Source organism: Mirounga angustirostris, unplaced genomic scaffold, assembly GCF_029215605.1.
Source record: "Mirounga angustirostris isolate CCGP_5_RB_7025 unplaced genomic scaffold, mMirAng1.0.hap1 SCAF_12, whole genome shotgun sequence".
NCBI lineage: Eukaryota > Metazoa > Chordata > Mammalia > Carnivora > Phocidae > Mirounga > Mirounga angustirostris.
This window is the reverse complement of record NW_026991720.1, coordinates 65,729,044-65,741,583: the sequence shown is the minus strand read 5'-3', so window position 1 is coordinate 65,741,583 and position 12,540 is coordinate 65,729,044. Positions and strand designations below refer to the sequence as shown.

General features: G+C 37.7%; 1 protein-coding gene across 1 annotated transcript in view; it reads right to left on the bottom strand.

Annotated features, from left to right (window-relative positions):
* Nucleotides 1-12,540, bottom strand: part of COL28A1 (collagen type XXVIII alpha 1 chain) — a 161,727-nt gene that overhangs the window by 117,919 nt on the left and 31,268 nt on the right. The gene's annotated exons all lie outside the window — the stretch shown is intronic.

The window sequence follows — 12,540 nt, the reverse complement described above, 5'->3', positions numbered from 1 at the left end:
AATTAATCAAAATGTCCGTTACTAGAAGCCAGAAGCATTTTCAGTTAATAGTCTGCTATGTGGCAGGCCCATCCTAGAATTCAAGCATCACAGAACTAAATGAAACTGAGGCACTCAAATTTCTACATTTCACAGGTGAGGAACCAGAGTCCCAAAGAGGGGCCTGCCCAAACTCACACTTCACTATCACCCGCAGGTACACGGCTCTGCAGGTTTCTCAAATTTCCAGTCATGCGGCATATAGGTAGGGGAAAGGAGAGTGGCTATTGATTATAATTTCTTCTTTTTCTTTTCTGTTTACCAAAATACTGTATCTTCATTATAGAAATTTTGCCACATATTGAAAAGCATGCACATAGAGAAAATTTTCAATTAGCAATAATCGCGCCTCGGATAAACCTATTACTAATTTCTGGTGCATTTCCTTCTAGTTCTTTATGTACACACATACCTCTAATTTATGTGAAGGAAGATTTCTGAATACTCTTGTGTTTGAGTTAATGAATCCTTGGTATTTAAAATTTCATCCAGGGACGCCTGGGTGGCTCAGTCAGTTAAGCATCTGCCTTCGGCTCAGGTCATGATCCCAGGGTCCTGGGATCGAGTCCCGCATCAGGCTCCCTGCTCTGCGGGGAGCCTGCTTCTCCCTCTGCCTCTGCCTCTCTCTCTCTCTGTCTCTCATGAATAAATAAATAAAATCTTTAAAATAAATAAATAAATAAATAAATAAATAAATAAATAAAATTTCATCCAACTTATAGATTTCTCTCTTCTCTTCATCCTTGTATTAATCAACAGTAAAATGGGACAAGAAGTTGAGACAAACCTTCTCCAGATTGAGTGGAACAAAAGAATTTTCACCAAAGTTAAAGCTCAATTTTCCCTGGAGGCTTGTGATTTTGAAGAGGACTCTTAGTAATGAAAGTAATGCCCTGGGTGCCTGGGTGGCTCAGCTGGTTAAGCGTCTGCCTTCGGCTCAGGTCATGGTCCCGGAGTCCTGGGATCGAGTCCCGCATCGGGCTCCCTGCTCAGTGGGGAGTCTGCTTCTCCCTATGCCCCTCCCCCCTCTCATGCTCTCTCTATCTCATTCTCTCTCTCAAATAAATAAATAAAATCTTTAAAAAAAAAGAAAGTAATGTCCTATTGATATGGTAGGGGCATTACTTTAAGGAAGTCTGTGGACTTTGATCAATTGCAAAGGGGGAAAGAGGGGACAAGAAGAAGGGTCAGAGTCAAATCAGCTCCCTAAAATCATAACAAAGAAAACTTGTCTCAAAATCAGTTAATTGTGAGAGTTTAGGATGCCTTGGCATTTGAGTGGATTGGATCTAAAGGTAACTTCAGTTCATTCTTTTAAGTATAAGTCAATATGGCAGATAAATCAACTTGAATTTTCCCTTTAAAATTCAAAGTTGTACTTATTTTTCTATGTATATTAAATTTTCTGGAGTAGCCCGATAATTGCCCTTCTTATGTGTCACGTGTTCTTGGCCACAGGATTTCTCCACAAATAACATCAGACATAAAGGTTCTCCCAGATGTGAAGCTGTTTTCTTGATCTCAAAGTTTAAGTGCTAGAGAATATTCAGTTTCTTAATTTAGATTCCAAATTTTCACTTCCAAGAAACTTTTCCTTACAACTTTCTGTGCCACAGTCTCGTCAGTTATACTGCGTGTGGGTGATGGTTTCCATCGCTCAGCAAAGGAACACCAAGCACTTACTTTGTGGGCAGTAATGAAGTAAATACAGAGAAGTTTACGACATTGTCCCTAACCTCAAAGGACTAGTTAAAGAGATAAAACACACCATTAAAATAATAATAACATAAGACCCTAAGTTCCTTATTCTATTCATTCCCTGCCCCTTTTATATTATTTAGTTCTGTAATGGATCAGAAGGCTTTTAAATATTATGTTATGTTATATATACATAGTATATATTTGAAGGAGAATTTGAGTTTTGTTTTGTTTTTTTATTTTATTTACTTATTTGACAGAGAGACACAGCGAGAGAGGGAACACTAGCAGGGGGAGTGGGAGAGGGAGAAGCAGGATTCCCGCAGAGCAGGGAGCCCGATGCGGGGCTTGATCCCAGGACCCTGGGATCATGACCTGAGCTGAAGGCAGACGCTTAACAACTGAGCCACCCAGGCACCTCGAGTTTTTTAAGTAGTGGAAGCTCTGCCCTACTTGTACTTTTCTGTATGTTTGATCTAAAACAAACAAGAGCACAGGTTGGTAAGAAGGTTTCCTCTAAATGAGGACAAGGAATTGGTTCTCTTATTAACTTGAAATATGTGAATCAGGAAAATCAATAGGAGAAGCAATTGTCTTGCTCTCAAACCCATGAGCTTCCAAAGCAACTGTCTTACCCTTAAATCCATGAGCTTCCTTTAGCTTTGGTCAAGCACCAATAGTCACTGAGCAATTTCTCAATACTGCTTTTTTTAGAGAAGGTACAGCGATCTGAAGGTTATAGAGGGATCACTTTCCCTTACCTCAGCACAGCTCAGTAGTAACATATCTTTACCTTTCAGTTGTTTAAATTTATTTCTAAGGAGCTTAGCATCTCAACATAAGGCCTACAGATCACATTGGCCTACAATTAATGTTTATCCCATTTATATTTCTCTTTTCCCTTTCCTACAAAGATTCCCCAGATGGTAAAGGAAATGGTCTTGATTGTAACATACCATCACTGGGTAAGACAGAACAGGAAGAGAAGAATCAGCACTCTACTCACAATGATTTTTTGGAAGTTCACTAAGGCCACATAGCCCATTATTCCTACCCCAACATTCACCAGGAAGCAAAAGCACACAGAGAGAGGTTGAATGGCCCTAGTGCTACTTGTTATTTCTCTACTTGACTTTCTTTAACCATCAGAGGCATATCCAAAGAGGACTGAGTTAAAGTGGATGGCCCTGGGGGGGTCTGTTTCTCATGACCTCCAAATGAGTGTAAGAATAGGTAGGGACAAAAAAAAAAATAAAATAAAAATAAAAAAAAAATAAAAAAAAAATTAAAAAAAAAAAAAAAAAAAAAAAAAAAGAATAGGTAGGGACATTGAGGAAGTTAGGAAAACCACCATTTCCTCAGAAATTAAGGATGCCTATGCTATGGGTCTAACATTGAAGGAAACCAATGTCTAATAAAACCTAGTATTTCCAAGCACTGCCCTGACACTTTATATATATTATGTCACTTAATCTTCTAATAATCTTAGGGAATGGGTATTTTTTTCCCTATTTTATGATGTGGGATGTAATCACCACTTTTTAATCCATTCTTTCAGCATGCACAGAATCAGAAAAAGAAAATGGCTTTTTTTTCATTCAATCTAGTTGAATCCTGGCTCTATAATTTACTAACAGTTTGAGCTTTTGCAAGATCCCCATATGCAAAATGAGGATAATTATATCTACCTTGCAGGGCTGCTGAGAGGATGCAAGATATTGTCTATAAAACATCTAAGTCACAAGTAGTCACATGATAGCTGTTTAATATGTGTAGATTCAATTGTTATTCACCAGACTTTCATTGAGCACCACCCTGGCACTGAGTACCCAGTTACATAATTATAGACATAAACCAGATTACACCTGCACTTTGTAGACACTTACAATCTGGCTGGAGAGATAAGTGAATATAAAAGAAAATACAAGCATGTGAATTAGCTATAATAAAGATATTAAGAGAGGATGTATGATTCAGATGCAGAAATGTTTGATTCTACCTTAAGGAACTGGAAAAGTTTCATATAGTAGAGGAGATATTTGCTCTGAACAAAGAAAGTAGAAATCATATCTAATCTGGTAGAAAAGAAGAGGAACAAAAGCTCAGGAAAAGGAAAGAGTATGAAGCATAAAATGATGTGAAAATTTCTGGGGACAATAAGCAGCTCTGTGGGCTCAAGTGGACAAGAATAAGGCGACAATAGAGTCACTGTCTAGAGCAGCACCATCCACTAGAAATATACAATGAGCCACATATGTAATTTTAAATTTTCTAGTAGCCACATTAAGAAAGTAATAACATATTTTACTTAACTCAATATATCTAAAATATTATCATTTCAATATATAATATAAAAATCTTATTAATGATTTTATTATTTAACACATGTCTTTGAAATCCTATGTGTATTTAACAATTATAGCACATCTCCATTTAGACTAGCCACATTTCAAGGGCTCAGTAATCACATGTGGCTACTGTATTGAACAGTGTTTGAGGAGGCCAGAGGCTTAGGTCAGAACCATGGAGAGTACCAACAATTAAGTGGGGTGGGAGTAGAAGAACACACAAATGTCTTGTGGGGAGTTGAGGAAGGCAGTGGCTGAGAAAAAGAAATGGGAACTCCCAAAAATAGTGTGATAGAAGTCAGGAAAGAGAATTTCAAAAGGAACTCATCATCTCCAAAGACAAACTCCTACTCTCCCCCTCACAGACCTGATCATCTTCCAGCATTCTCTGTTTCAGGGAAGAGCACCACAATCCCTCCATGAGTCAAGACAGAAGAAGGAGTCATTCTTGACACCTCTCACTCCCTTACCCACCATGTGTAATGCATCGCCACCACTTTTCCATATGTCTTCTAAATCTCTTTCAAATCCATCTACCTTTTTATTCCTCTACTATGCCTCTTCAGTCTACCTCAAATTAATATCACCTCTTGTTTAGACAACAACAAAGTCTTTGTTACTGTACACACATCCATTGTAGCACACTTTAATTTATTCCCCCACTGCCGCCAGCGCAATCTTTTAATTTTAGTTTGATTTTATTTAAAAAAAATTTTTTTTAAGATTTTATTTATTTATTTGAGAGAGAGAGAGAGATCGCAAGAGAGAGAGCCCGAGCAGCGGGGAGAGGGAAAAGCAGGCTCCCCTCCTGAGCAGGCAGCCCAATGTGGACCTCAATCCCAGGACCGTTAGATAGAGCCCGACATGGGGTTTGATCCCAGGACCTTGAGATCATGCCTGAGATGAAGGCAGATGCTTAAACAACTGAGCCACCCAGGCACCCCTTAATTTTAGTTTTAATTTTAATCTGAGTGAAACCATTCAAGGCCCTTCCCTTTGTGCCAAGTGGAAAGACAGAGCTTCTTAAAAGACCTGTGAGCCCCTGCATGGTGTGGTCCCATGGGCTTTCCAGTCCCTTCTGAAACTAGTTGCTTCTTCATTCACCACCCTAGCAGCATTGGCCTTTCTTCAGTTCCTTGTACTTGCCAGGCTCCCTTCTGCTGCAGGATCTTAGCACATGCTATTCTATCTATAGCACATCCCTCCTATATGGGATGTTCTTACCTCCCTTTTTTCCTGGTCAACCCTTATTCATCCTTCAAATCTTACTTTAAGCAGCACGGCTTCAGAGAATGCTTCTCTGATCAGGTTAAATTCCTATCCTAGACATACTGATAGCACCATTTTCTTCTTTTTCTCAGTATTCATTATAACTTTGTATTTAGTTAATATGTCTTCCCCTAGATTGTGGGGAGGATGCCATGTGACTTTGCTCAGCTTTGCACTGTCAATGCTTAGCTAATTGATAACATTCACTCAACCATCCAGGCAGCAAACATTTACCAAGCAGCAACTTCGGAGCAGGTGCCAAGCTAGCTGCTGGAGGAAACAGGAAACAAAACAGGTCTTAGCTAGGGGGAGTTGAGAATCTGGAAATGCTCCTTTGGAGTTCCATCTGATTTAGTTAGGTTTTCAACCAAGAGCAGTTATATATAAATTACATAGTGATATCAAATACCTATTATACACAGTTTCTCCTGCAAACTTACCCAGATAAAATTAAACTTTTTTTTTTCAGCTGAAGGAATAATGAATTCCCAATAGATGGCCCAAGATTACACTGTATGGGAAGTTCAGCTGGAGAAACACAACATGCCTTATTCCTGGCACCAGCTCTAACCAAAGTCAACATCTTTCCTTGCCCTAAGATAACAAATAATGAATGGTTGTCCAAGACTCTGAATTTTTTGAGGGCAGAAATTTACCTTTTCTTGAATAATATGATTATGAACAATTTAATCATACTTTGGGGTCTTAACATTAGAAAAGACATTTTAGCAACTTCTTTTTTTTATCACTTCCCAAATAAGTATAGCATCAACTTTAATATCTTAAGTCTTCTGACAAATATTCTCATACTTTCAAAATGGAGGAAAATGGTGGATGATCGTGCTGCTTAAAATAAGATTTGAAGGATAGGTGCAGAATGATTCAAGTAGGGCCAAGATACAGTCTTAGCTGAAACTCAATGCAGTGATGACTTCAGACAAAGATTTGGGAGAAAAGTCAAGAAAGGTACTTTTTTAGGGGGGAGGGGAGAAAGAAGCCGGTGTTGGGAGGCAGGAAACTAACATCTATCAAATACTTGCTAAATCAAGCTCTATTTTTAGTACCTAATTTCTCTTGTTTCAGAGAAATGTTATAAGTGGCTTATTTTAGAAAACATTTCAGCCTAGACTTTTTCTACATTATAAAAAAGAGTTGTCAAAATACTTAGCTGCTTAATTATTTTCAACACATATGGCACTTACTATGATTAACTCATATAATCTTCAAAACAACTCTTAAGAGGAGGGTACTATTAACCCATTACATGAATGAGAAAACTGAGGCCTAGGGAGGATAAGTAACTTGCCCAAATCACAGAACTAATACAATATAGGGCTGGCTTTGAACCCCAGCTGTCTGGTTTTAGAGCCACTGCCCTAACCACCGTGCCAGACTGCCTCTTGAGACTTTTCAGTTCTTTTCTTGAATGAGTTCAAAAATCACTTGATCGCAGACTAAATTCCTATCTTTGTTATAGGATGAAAACACAAAAGTCAAATAGTTAGAATCTACCCACTGTGGAAGATCCACCATATGAAGACAAAGGAGATCTCTAAAATAAAATGCAAGCCGAAAGAAAATATACTTTTACAAGCCAATTCACATGTCATTTCAGGCATTTAAGTCTACCTGGATCAGTGTTGTCACTAAATTAGTGGTAATGATAATGTAAATTATAATCGTCAATACTGTGATCACATAATCTTGGTCTACATATTAAATCAGTTACTAACCAACTGCACTGAGTTTTAAACCATCATTATTTCAAATCTCCAACTGCAATCTGTTTTGAATACCATCTACTTGGGTAAGAGAAAAGACCATAAATCCACCTATTTACGCTTTCCAAAGAAGAAAAAACTCCATAATAACAAAAAATCAGTGAACATGTAGTGAAAATTGTAGTATTATACCAGATTTTAGTAACGCAACTCATTTTCTTGATTGTTATTAGGTTAAACCACATGAAGTTGATAATATTTTAACCCGTAAAAATGACATTCATATGGCCAACCTACCAGGAAAGTCATACTTCATCATATTTAATAAAATCTAAGGAATTGTATGTCATTATCCCTAAAAGGAAGGACTGCTTAGCAGCCCATCAGGAGAGCTTTTAAGAATCTCAGCTCTGGTCGACACTCCTTGGACTTTTACCACAATAAAAAAGCCTTACCCTTGGAATAAACTTAATATTCCCTGTTGTGATGCTATTGCAATTTACTTGAATTGGGGATATTGATGGGATTTTTTTTTTTTTTTTAATTCTGACATCCCTCCGAAGACCCTGCAGTAACTGATTCAGTTCCATTTTAGTGCCCAGCTTGACCGGGCGTGTGGGTTAGACTCAGCACCTTTACATTAGCAGCATTTTGGGGTTTCTTGATTCATCAGAGTTTTTACCTTGGCAGTCTTTGCTCACGTGTGCGCACATGCTTGCATGCACACACACACACAGTCTACCCCTCCTGCTGAGAACCATATGCATCAGAGATTTGGGAATGAAAATCATCTGCCTTGAAGCCATTGGCTGACATCCCACATGTTCTGGCAGCCACTTCAAGTTGTCACTATCAGTTGTCTCTTGTCAAATGAGTTAATAAGCTCATTTAGAGTCCTGGTGGGCAGATGCGCATGTAGGTCAAAGCCCTCTCCACAACAATTGCTGGATTACTCATGATTTTTTCCCTTTAATTAAGCCCAGGACAGAAATAACATTTAAACTTTGACATCTCTGAAGAGAAAACATTCACATAGTTTGGCAGCTTGGCTCCAATCTTCATTCAACCGATATTTATAATTAAAATTGTAAAGGGATTCTTCCCTTTACACCACTATCCACTGAGCAGTCACAACCTTGTTCAAAGTTGTTAGCTGCCCTGGAAACCAGAAGGCCCATCATTGGTTTGGGACCGTTGGAAAAGCTGACACGTTCAAGTACCCTGACTTAAAATGCTTTACGTGAAGCAAAAAATAGTCATTCTGTTAAGAGAGCTGTGAACTTAAAAAACTTTTCTCTTTGATTAATTATTCCACCCTAGGAATTGTTGATGTCTAGGTATGTTTCCCCCAGTTTGCTTCCCATCAAGTTATAAGGAATTATACCCTATTTCAAATCATGATTTTTTTTACAGTTGAAAGCAACATCATGATGTCAGGAGATTGTTAGGTTTTTGAATTGTGTGAGAGCTGAAATAAAACTACACAGCATGCTTGTTTGAGGAGGAAGTTTAAAATTCTTCATAGTTGTTTGTATGTGTGGTGTTGAATTATTTCCAAACCATAACTGAAATATCAGATACGTTTAGTAAGTTGACCTTCTAAAGCTGCTAAGCTAATGTTGAGTCGAATCAAGTATTTAATGAACAAAACAAGAATGTATTTTTAAAACTACTAAATCTTCGTTAATGATGATTCTGTTCCAGCAAAAATAGTGAAATTATAGAAAACATAAGACTCTAAGTTGTATATTTGAAACTGTAAAAAAAAAAAAAAGTCCCAAGTCTTCTTGCCTCTCTTAGAAAAAAGTGGAAGTACAGGGGCACCTGGGTGTCTCAGTCTGTTAAGCATCTGCCTTCGGCTCAGGTCATGATCCCGGGGTCCTGGGGTCGAGCCCCATGTCGGGCTCCCTGCTCAGTGGGGAGTCTGTTTTTCCCTCTCCCTCTGCCCTTGTCTGTCTTTAAAATAAATAAATAAAATCTTTTTTTTTTAAGTGGAAGTATAAGAACACATTAGATTATTAAATGCACAAGAAGCTTTTGATGGGTTATGTCAACACTGTCCTGTTTCCCTTTATTATCCCAATATCCTGGAAGAATGGTCAGAATTACTGGCTATTGTATCCTTCTCCTTTGTCACGTCCCCAATCTCTCTATCAGAACTGCTCCCTTAAAGATTTCCAATAACTTCAAAGTTGACAAAAAAATAAATGACTCTTTTAGGCTCTTGCCTGTTTGACTTCTCTACAGTAGGATACTGTCAACAACTCATTCCATTTAAATACTCATCCATCCATTCATTCAACAAATACTTCTTTGTTGCATATAATAATTTTTTCTCTCAGACGTGACAGTGGTGCTCCTGACCCATTGTCACTGGATCTTCTGCCTTGGATTTTCTTTTTTAAACAGTGAAGGACCTGCCCATATTTGTCCAATTCTCTTACCAATTGTTCATAGCTGAAACAAGGCTAGCAATGTTTAAAGGTATAATGCATGGAAGCTAACAGGAAACTACCAGCTACCAAAAATCTGTGCATGGGCTTTCGCAGTAGCTATTACAAAGGTTACAACAGCCCTCTTTTTAAAATCGACCTCTTTTCATAGGGCATTTTGAAGAAAACAGGATGTTTTGTAGAGGTGTTTACTAAGTTTCAACTTTAGGATTTGTACATTTAGTTCTTATTTACTTGACTTCTTCCAAAGAATACCAGCTACTTGAAAAATACATACTGTGCTTGGAAATCTCAAGAAATGAGATGAAACCTTGACAGAGTTGGAGAAGGAGGAATAGGGTGTCCAAGAATCATGGTGTGGTGCAGAACCATGGAGTGGTTTAACTATTTAATTTGCCCTCACTCCTCTTGAAGCATGGGTTCCATTTCTTCATGGATGCGAGGTCCTTTGTTCATTTTGGATGGATGGGTTAATGCTTGATTCACTGGAGATTATTTACCCTCACCATATCTATTTATTAAACTAGACAAGACTGGTGCTATCTCTCTGTGGGTTTGTTTTTGGTTTTGGTTTTTTTTACATCTCAGAAGTAAAAGTGAGTTAAGACAAAGTCTCATATATAAAAGGACTTTGAGTTTCTCACACTTGTGTGTAGTACAAGAAGAAAAATCTTAGGGGAAAAAAACCCTGTAGGAAATATATGAATGTCCTGGAGTAAAACAATGGAAGAGGTTATGAGAAGCGAGGTAATTCATCCATTAAGATGAGTTAATACAGAATATAATATCATGGTCTTTTTAATTGTTGGAGGATTAACATGTGGTACTTTGACTTGGGAAAGCATATCAGGGCTATTTCCTAGTGCTCTTTGGCCCTAGCACGAAAGCTCTTGTACTAGGATACTCCATGTAACAAGCTATTTTCTCCTCATGCCACAGTGAGCATGCCCTCCTCCCAGGAGCACAAAGAGGGTCTTGGAAAGAGCTGATGTGCATGAGATTTGAGAAGAAATACCCTTCCAAAATAACCTCAGAAAGACATCAAGAAATGGCAAAAATTACCTAATGTGGGTTTGGCACACCCAGCATTCTACTGTGTTTATTTGTACAAAACTAATTTTGTAACTTGTTCTCTGTGATTTGAAAGCCCTGCCAATCTTGAGCCATTTTTTCTAGTTATGAGAGGGCCCATTCTAGGACCAGATGGGATTGTAAATGACCCATCACAATAACCCTTGGAAGTCGGTGTAGGGCTCTTAGGTACTCAATTTTTACTCAGATAGAACACCGTGCTCTCTCCAGGGTTATAGCATTTTCCATTTGGTCCCAGGGATAAGGCCCTTGTATGATTATGATGCTAATTGGTTTTAGAGACTGATGGGATGTTCTTCTTATGAATGTCACTGCATGACCTTCATATATGGGGGAGGCTGAAGTGGCCTCAGAGCCACAACTTCATTCTGAGAAACATCTATATTTTGTTTCTAAGACAACTAGGTCATTCAGGGCAAAATAGGAGCTACTTTACATGTGGAAAATATTAATGACAGAAATGATTTGTGAAGCTGGGCTGGCATCACATTTTTCCTTGATTTATCACATGTTATTTTTTTCCTTTTGTTCTTTGACCACCTTTCTGCAAACGCTTTGATGAAGAAAATCAAACTACTAGAGCAAGAGAATGGGACTGTAGCTCATGAGAGAAACCATTCATAAATTCAAAGACATAGACAGGCCCCATCTAGAAACTCTTATGGAATCTTTACAAATGTTACAAGTCTAAAGGTTTCTGGATGAAGATTTCCTAAGAAACAAAATATTTGAAAATGCACATTACTGGTTTCTTTTTCCCATGCAATTCCCATCCTTCTCTTCCTGCATTTTCAGATGAACATTATAACCAAATAGAAATGCACTTCTCAACAGACTGTTGTTTCCAGCCAGAGTACAAGAGAAGGGGGACAGATGTAATTTCCATACTGTCCAAAAGAAATGCATTTATCTCAGGTCAACTACTCAGGAAATTCAGCAATATTCCTAAGGAGATAAATATACTATGGTGGTTAAGAGCAGACTGGCTGGGTTTGAATCCTGGCTCTATCCCTTACTAACTATACAAACTTGAACCCATTGCTTAACCTCTCTTTCCTTGAGTAGCCTAATCTGTATCTTGGGGTTAAGACTAGATCATGCCTCAAAAGGTGGTATTATGTTAAGTGAGTATTTAGAACTATATATCTGTATATAATAAATACACAATAAATGTTATTGATTATTATAGAAGTTTCAAAATAAATAATCCTCCCTGTGCTCATTAGAAAATACAGAATTACTAGGTCTGAGGGAATTTTTTGCACAATTTGCAATAGCAATTTCTTAAAAACATTTTATAATAAAATGGTAATGTATGAAAAGAAATATCATTATAAACATATTATTTCCAGATTGAGGAAAAAAGAGTATACTAAGTCTTCAAGATGTAGAATTACATTCTGAGACCCAAGATGAAATCATTCTTGGAAACCTGGCTTTTAAGATGATATACTAATAAATGTATAAAATTTTAAAAATTTTAATGATCAATGCGATATGCATCTCTGGTTGACAGATCCAAAGAGAGGTAGAAATTAATAATAGTCTTGAAGTACAAGTCAAGAGACTACTAAATTTGTGAACTTAAACCAGAAATATTACTAGAAGGAAAAAGAAAAACCCACTCCCACTTCATTTGCTCCCAGCAACCCAGAACATTTTCTAGAAATTGACATCTTTCAATTCAATGAGCTTTGTGTATTCACCTGGCAGTGAATTTTGTGATTAAAACCCAAGTGGTAATTTTATATTATGTATCCTTTACCATAATTTTTTTTAAGGTTTTGTTTGTTTATTTTATTTGGGGGAGGGGGGCGGAAGGAAAGAATCCCAAGCAGACTCCATGCTGAATGTGGAGCCCTACTGGGGCTCAATCTGACGACTCTGAGATCATGACCTGAGCTGAAACCAAGAGTTGGA